The sequence below is a fragment of the Marmota marmota genome, unplaced genomic scaffold, assembly GCF_001458135.2.
Source record: "Marmota marmota marmota unplaced genomic scaffold, marMar, whole genome shotgun sequence".
Classification (NCBI taxonomy): domain Eukaryota; kingdom Metazoa; phylum Chordata; class Mammalia; order Rodentia; family Sciuridae; genus Marmota; species Marmota marmota.
In genome coordinates, this window is record NW_026000019.1 from 14,321,669 (window position 1) to 14,330,395 (window position 8,727).

Sequence of the window (8,727 nt, forward strand, 5' to 3'; positions counted from 1 at the left end):
CTGCTCAGCCACCCAGACTCTGCAGCCCTGCAGTGTGGGATGGTTCTTCTCCTCCTTCTTGTGGTCTGGTAAGATTGTTAAAACCCTAGGAAGGTAAAAATAGTATTCAGTCAAGTCACTGAAATCCTAGGAAGGTGTCAAAATTGGCACCCCAAGAAGGTGTGGAATTTAGGATAAGAAGCAAAGTGAAATCCACAGCATTAGCACTTCTAGAACAGGTTTTTCTGTGAGGGTATGAAAAGGCTTAGGATTCATGATTTTATTATTTTTTTGTTTGCATATTTAATTCACTTAGAGTATTTAAGAGAAACTGCTGTTTATGAATTTAATTAAATGTTTGAAGGTGTTTGTTCAAGTTTGCAATCAATGGTTAATGTTTGTGAAAATCCAATTTGCTAAGTTCATGAATTTTTAAATAGACTTTTTTTTTTTAAGAGACATTTTGAGTTTACAGCAAAATTAAGCAGAAAGTACAAAAGTCCAGCATGCACTGCCTTCACAGATTTAGCCTCTCCACTGCCAGCTTCACAAATCACAGTGGTCCCTAGACTGAACATCCTGGTCACCTGGAGTCTAATTTCACATTAGAGTCCTGTTTTGAATTGTGCACCTGAGTTTGGACACATACATAATGACAAGCGTCCACTGTTATAGGATCACACAGAACATTTCCCCTGCCCTCAAAGTCCCTTGTGCTTCACCTATTCATCTCTCCCTCTGCACTAGCCTCTGGCCATCATTGATCTTTTTCCTGTGTTCACAGTTTTGCCTTTTCCAGAATGTCATAGAGTCAGAATCCTGAAGTGTGTAAGCTTTTCAGCTTGGCTTCTCTCATTTAGGAATATGCATGGAAGTTTCTTCCAAATCTTTGCATGGCTGGATCATTTCTTTTTAGCACTGAATAATAGTCCACCTTCACCAACTGAAGGTCATCTTGGTTGCTACTAAATTTGGACAATTATGAATAAAACTGCTTTAAATATCCATATACAGGCTTCTGTGTGGACATAAGTTTTCAATTCATTTGGGTAAATGGCAAGGAACATGATTGTTTTGGTAAGAGTATGTTTAGTTTCATAAGAAACCACCAAACCTTGTTCCAAGGTGGCTGTACCATTTTGCATTCCCACCAATGATGAACAAGAATTCCTGTTGCTAGACATCCTTCCCAGCATTTGGAGTTTTGGAATTTGGGCATTCCAATGAATGTGTAGTGGTATCCAATTGCTTTAAACAATTTTTAACTTACTAGCTATGTTAGTAGTACATGAATATTCAGAGAAATGTTGATAAGGTGTGATGCTAAACATAAACTCAAAAGATTAATAAGTGGTCATTAAGCCAGGTGTAAATAGTGGTGGTATTCTTCTTCATGCCCCAAAATCTTTAGACATGAAATAACCACTAATGACCTTGAATTTGCACCAAATTGTGCAGGACTGGATGGAGGTGGCTAGAGCTTATTCTCTGATAGACTAGAATTTTGAGGGAGGTGTCAAAGAAAAAGGAGTTCAGTTGAGGTTGGAGAGAGTGGCAGACAAAACAATATGGCAGGAGACCAAAGCCCAAGATGGTGAAAATGGCTTAGGGAGTTTTTGTTTATTATTTATTTGTTTTTCAGAGACATAAACAGGATTATTTAGGAAATCGGAGGCACATTCAAGGGAATCTGTGAGCTATCTTGAGAGTGAAAAGTTTTGGGGGTAAAGAAAGGAATATACACTCAAGGGACAGTATGGGCTAAGGAAAACTTGAAGAAAGGAGTGGTTAAATATTTCATTTGATGTGATGTGAGCTTTCTCAATTTTCATAGGTTGGCTACCCTCTATGTGAGTGGCTTTTGTGAAACTCCAGAAAAAAAATATCTTTCTTGTGTCTAAAAGGAATAGAGAGGGGAACAGCCATGGACAGGGAGAAGGGAGATGAAAATTGCTTAATTAATGAGGTCCCCTCACATCAAAAACTGCACAGGAATTCTGTGACAAGGAAGGGGGCGGGTAACAGGTGACCTGTGATGCAGTTGTGTTTTGGAGCTGGCTCTTATTGGCTCACAAGCTGATTGTTAAATTTTTAGGAATTTTTGTGAGCTGGATTTTTTTTTAAATTTAGTTGTTGATAGACCTTTATTTTATTTATTTATATGCAGTGCTGAGAATCGAACTCAGTGCCTCACACATGCCAGACAAGGACACTACTGCTAAGCCCCAGCCCCAGCCCCGTGAGCTGGATATTAAACACTGGTAGATTGAACTCTGCCATAGTGAACAGTATTTACACCACAGACATTGGCACAAACACTACACATCAGCAAACTCTCGCTCCCTCCACTGCCCTCAGCCACTTGGAACCCATTTGCTGGCCCACTATTGTATTTGAGGCCACTTCTGCAGGGCTTCTGTCACTTATTGTTTGCACACACCGGAAATGCCAAAGGATTCACCATTTCTGGGTCCTGGCCCTCTAAAAACGCTGCTCCCCTTTCTGTGGCTCCATTGCATTTTTCAAGATTCAACTCAAGCATCCCCTCCTGGGGAAAGACTCCACTTGGGGTGACTGCCTGCAGATTTGGTACCTGGAGCACAGTGGGAGAAGGGGCCTGACCCCGGGGCCCTTCCCGTGGGCTCCCTCCTGTCCTCTCCCTTACAGCTGGAGGCCCTTCTACAACAGGCCCGTGATTGACTTGTTCCAGGATCAGAAGAGGCTGGTGTGGGGCAGGTCCTCCTTAAGCTGCTGCAGAACTGGCCTCTCAAGGTGGGTTCAGCACTTCAAGGACAGCTGTAGTGTGATCAAGTGACAGGTGATGCCCTCTTTGAAATTAGAGAGAAAACTGAAGAACTTCCCTGGGTGGGGTGAGCTGAGGGCCAGCAAGAGAAGGGCCTGATGACAAGGACAAGGACTCAGTGCGAAGCCCCCTCCCGTGTGCTAAGCCTGGAGCTCTGGCCCAGGATCACCTCTGCTGGGGAGGGAGGAGCCGATCCTGCGGTGCGAGCCCGTCCCCAGGCTTCTGGACGGCTCCCAGGTGTCAACACACCAGGCCAAGGCCTCCGCCACCAGCTGTCCCTGTGTTGCTCCGGGCCAGAGCCGCTTTCCGACTTTTCAGCAGGACAGAAAATGGTGATGTGGATGAAAAGTTTAAACTGCAGGGGAAATTTTAGGGCCACAGAGAAGAGCTGCTCTCGGGACTTTTACAGAGCTCTCTCTTCCCCAAAGACGATGCTGTCCCCGGGGGTTTAAACTGGCTCCTGCCTTGGACTCCACCAGTTCTTAGTGGGGTCAGGGGGAGGTGTGTTTAAGATAAGAGAAAATTGGGAAGATGCCAGCTGAGTCGGCCCCGGGAACCTGCGGGAGGCACTCTGCCTCCCTCTGACGGGGGGACACCAAGGACAGTCAGTGACAACAGGACCAGAATCCCGGAGAGTGAGGCAGGGCCCCTTGAGAATGTTCCCTGACACTCAAAGCAGCCGAGGGAGTAAGGAGTGCGTAAAGCTATTCTAAGTTGCAATGAGTATTATCAGGTCAAGTTGCATGAAACTGCTGATATTTTACTGGTTTTGACCTATAATAAAGGTCAAAATAGCTATCATGGGTCATTACCAGCTACAATGAGGAGGTGGAAAAATACAAGTTGTAGAGAAAAACCAAGGCCGAAGGAGTCTGCAGCCTGCTGGTGGCTGGCCACCTCCATGCAGAGTCTAGCCTCTTGATAATGCAAGGACAGACATTTCCTAGGAATGACCGAGGACTAGTCCAGTTGAGACCAGGAACTTTACAATCGGACTGAATGACCCAAGGAAGGCCAAGTGCACCCCAAGTCTGAGAGCTTTTGAGTTTAAACCCCAACCTTTTGAGTTGTGTGGCTAGCTTCACAACAGCCTTCTGGGCTCCTTTTTCCCAACTGGAGAACAGACATAATAATTACCACAGATGGTGGGGACCGTTAAATGAGATGGTGCCTATATTTTGCCTGCCATGACACCTGGCCCCTTGGAGGCACCCGGGGGCTGTTTGCAGGGTCAGAAGCCTATGTCAAGAGGCACAGGAAGGGCCAAGGGGTGACCCCGTCTGCAGGTCACGAAGGGAGTTCCACCTTTGGCCTAAGAGAGCTTGTTTGGAGGGAGGTGGTGGGCCTGTGGCCCATCTTACCACCTATTTAGTCAGTGGAGGTGCTGCTTGGGTTTGTCAGGCCAGAGTGACAAGAACGGCAGGATAGGTCTAGGAACCACCCCAGCTCTCAGCCCCGACAGCAGACCTGGTAGGGAGCTCCTGCGTGGGTCTCTCCCTGCAGGTGCGCCTGGCTCAGAGGCGGATTGGAGCCCTGTGGATTGGTTCCAGGAAAGCGCTGGTCACATCGACCATGGGCACCAGAAGTTCAGGAAATACAGGTGCTGGGCTTTCCAGGGAAAGAAATCTTGGCTACACTGAGGAAAATCTGAAACCAGAGAGGTATGGCTGCTGAAGCCGGCATCCCGGCTGCAGGCCCGGGGTCAGGGCAGGCCAGGACCAGCTTCTGCCAGTGGCTTGGGCTATGGTGGCTGAGCTTTCCGCTTCATTCCAAGGCACTCCCCTGCTGGGAGCTGGGCCGGCTGCTGTGGGTGCCGAGCTCCAGTGCGCTCCCTGCTACTCGTGGGCAGTGACTGCCCAGGCCTTTGCATCCGGCTTGCAGGATACTCTGAGGGTGGTTGTGGGTCTCCCAGCCCCTCCCGCCCTCCTCTCAAGCTCCTGGGAAGAGCGGGGAGTGTGCACCTGCATGGGTGGAAAGGCGCCTGGGAGCCCTCTCGGGATCAGGCTGATGACAGGCTAAGGTGAGGTTACCACAGATGTGCCGGGGACAGGGCCCTCCTATGTCATTCTACCCAGAGAGACGTCTCTTGAATCTGGCTTGATCAGAGGAGCCAAGCACCACAAGTTCAGTCACCGCCTTGCCAACCGGCTCAGGATGCGGTCTGCTGGCCAGCTAGTCGGAAGGCTGGTGGCTTTGCGTATCCCCTGCTGATTACATTCTGGAAAGGGTCCCTGGAGGCCCTTCCCTCCAGAGCTTGATTAAAGTGGAAGGGATTAGTGGATTCCTACTTCCTGCAGAGAGGCGCAGTCTACACATACTGAGCCCACTGCTTCTCTAGAAAATGGTGATCATAGAAGATGGCATGGCCCTGCGAACTCACCTTAAACCCAAGAGAGCAGCAGTTTCCACTTTGCATTTCCTGGGTTGAAGGCATGTCTGCAAAACGGGGCGGGATTTTGAGTGGGTGACAATCTCTGTTCCTTTGTGGGCAGCAACACAGCCCAGGCTCTGTATCTAGCCCAGTGGAGTCGGCAGGCAGGAGAAATGAGGGTTGCTGGGTTTCCCTTCAAGGCTGCAAGACTTGGGCAGTAGGATCCCCCAGTTGCTCTGCACCTCACTTTCACCTTTCTTGCCTCCCCACCTGGCCCAGAGGCCAAGTGGGACTGCAGACGGTGCAGGCAGCACTTTTAAAGACAATTCTGGTGTCCCCAAATCCAACTCAAATACACACAAAAGTACTACAAATAACCATGAAGATCTGGAAACTTGTAAAGGAACAGTATTAGCTGGGCACAGTGGTACATGCCTGTTATCTCAGCTACTTGGGAGGCTGAGGCAGGAGGACCATAAACTAGAGGCCAGCTACATATAATTTTTTAGGAACACAAATAGGAATAGAGTATAATTCTTTTCAAAGCTTCTGATGCTCAGCTGGACCCCAACTGAATAGGAGGAGAATTCTGGGACCTAGGACCAGGGGTCAGTGTGTTTTAAAGTTTCCCCGTGGTTCTAGTGCTGTTGGGACTTAAAAGCAGCACCCTAGGGACAAAAAGAAAAAAAGAAAAAAAATCAGCCTTAACAACTTAGCAAGACCCTGTCTCAAAAAGTAAAATAAAAAGAGTGAGGCTGTGGCTCAATGGTCAAGTACCCCTGGATTCAATTCTCAGTATTGAAAAAAAGAAATCGGTATCATTCACTCACCGCTAACTAGCTGAGTACTCTTGGGAAATGCTAATGTGAGGATGCCGCTGGGCACAGGATGAAAGTTCCTGATCCCCTAGAAAGTCACACATCAGTGGGCAGAAGGATAACCCAGCCATGCAAAGACAGGCATGGGGGAGCATGAACAAGCAGGGAAAGTGACCCGATGGGACCCTGCATGGTGGAAGATATGCTGGGAAACAACAAGGTGGGTAAGGGAGGTTCATGCAAATCAGGGGCAGCACAGGCCCAGGCTGAGTCAGGGACCGGGCACGTCTGGGGAGCTCCCACTGTTGCATACTGCAGGCAGGAAGGGCTGGGTGAGGGGCTGGGATGCCAGAGACTCAAAGGGGGCAGGATCAGATTATGGGGGCTTTGTAAGCCATGAACGTTGTTTGAAGTGTGCTCTGGAAATCAGAAGAAGCTGCTAGAGGTTTTGGAACTCATTTTAGGTGACAGGAGCAGGTTTGGGCATGTGGCTGCAGGGTGCCCCACATGAGGGTCCATGCCCCAGGCTCTAAGGCAGAAAGCCTGGCAAGAAGCCACCTCGGCATGTGGAAGGAAGCAAAAGAACGGGAAGCCCAGATCAAAAGGGCAGTTGAGGGCACCTGCACGGGCAGGATAGAGAGACTGGACAAGCATCAAGAAGCTGGGGGAGAGCCGGGTATGGAGTCGCACGCCTGTAATCCCAGGGCTCGGGCGGCTGAGGCAGGAGGATCAGGAGTCCAAAGCAGCCTCAGCAAAAGCAAAGCTGTAAGCAATTCAGTGAGACCCGTCTCTAATAAAATACAAAATAGGGCTGGGGCTGTGGCTCAGTGGTCAAGTGTCCCTGAGTTCTGTCCCCAGTTCCAAAAAGAAAGAGAGAGACAGACATACAACTGTTTGGGGATGGAGCCCAGAGAGAGAGAGAGAGAGAGAGAGACGCTGAAGGAGAGGCTCTGTGAGTAATTACATGAATGGATTTAGGGAGGTCAGAGGCCGAGGACTGCTGCACGTGGGCAGCTGGGGCAGACCTGCTGCCATTTTCAGAACTGGGAATGCAGAATGGAATCAGGCTGGGGAAGAAGACACGGAGTTCTCATGTGACCTGAATGTCTTTCCTTTTAAGTGGAAAATTGCTTCCCCTGCTTTCTACCAATAATTTGTTTCATTGCAATTTACTTTGTTGCAAAAAAAAAAAAAGAAAGAAAGAAAGAAAGAAAGAAAAAAGAAAAAAATCAGGACACACCAAAAAGTATAAATAAATAAAAATTCCTTTTAATTCTGTTAGAAATAGTCAATTGACATATTGGTTAATGTTCTTCTGAATCTTTTTCCTATGTATACGTAATTTTTCTTTTTGGGGGGGTGGTTACGGGGATTGAATGCAGGGACACTTAACCACTGAGCCACGTCCCTAACCCTTTTTTGCATTTTATTTAGAGACAGGGTCTCATGGAGTTGCTTAAGGTCTCTCTAAGTTGCTGAGGCTGGCTTTGAACTTGTGGTCCTTCTGCCTCAGCCTCCTGAATTGTTGAGATTACAGGCATGAGCCACTGTACTGGGCTATGTACATATAATTTTTAGGAACACAAATAGGAATAGAGTATAATTCTTTTCAAAGCTTCTGATGCTCAGCTGGACCCCAACTGAATAGGAGGAGAATTCTGGGACCGAGGACCAGGCGTCAGTGTGTCTTAAAGTTTCCCCGTGGTTCTAGTGCTGTTGGGACTTAGAAGTAGCACCCTAGGGACAAGACAGTGCGAGAAGAAGAACACAGGCAGCCTCTGGTCGGCTCCAGACTATTCCTGAAGGCTCTAGAAGCAATCCCAAATCTGTGTAATGACAAAAGGCAGTGACCTCAGGCATCTTAGACTTCTACCCAGTAGCTCAGACTCAATCACAATGCAAAAGACCATGGGAAGGACAGGTCTTCAGATGCTCTGCTCAGGCCCAGAGGATGCCTTACCTCAGGTAGTAGGACGCTCCGGCCATCAATCTCTTTGTGAACGGCCCAGGCCCCTGGCTCTCTAGCTGGCCATTGGTACCAAGGATGTGATTGGTCACTTAGCAAAAAAGGGGATAATAAACTCTTGAAATCACTGTTACCTTCTTAGAGAAAGAAAAGAAGGTGAAGAGGGAACTGTGTATCTGATTCACACCAGAGCTTCGAGTCCAAGAATGGTAAACATGGATGGGCTGCCAAATCTCACTCTAAATATATTCCAATGAGCTCATGTTTTCATATGCAGTGGAATAAAAAGAGGCATTTTTCTTCATCTTGGATGACAGCATCTTGCGCTTTTATGGAGTGTTATAGAACTGTGAGCTTAAGCAAGCTCTGCAGTCAGTGTTTCAGTTGTTCAAAGTCACCGCAACAGGGACATTAAATTCTCTGAATGTTAATTGTCATTGCAATGGTACCCTCAAATGTGTTCCCAAATATCAGCGGCAAGCCCCCACCCCCTTGGGAAAAATTCTCCAATCAAAGATGCTCCGAGCAGAGCCAAGCGAGGTTTGGAGGGAGTGGCGCATATTTCGAGGTGATTAACATTTGGGTTTTGGCCTCCTCCTCCGCAAGGGCTTCATCTGTTACTCGTTTTCTCTTTGGCCAAAGAGACCACATCCAATGTCCTGAAGGAGAAGGCTGGAAATTTTTTGGAAAGGCTTTTTAGGTGAAGCCCAGTGAAGGGGCAAACAAAGCTTCATTCCTTTTATGGACAGATCTCACAATGAGAGGGAAGGGGAGAAGGGGGTGGGGAGGG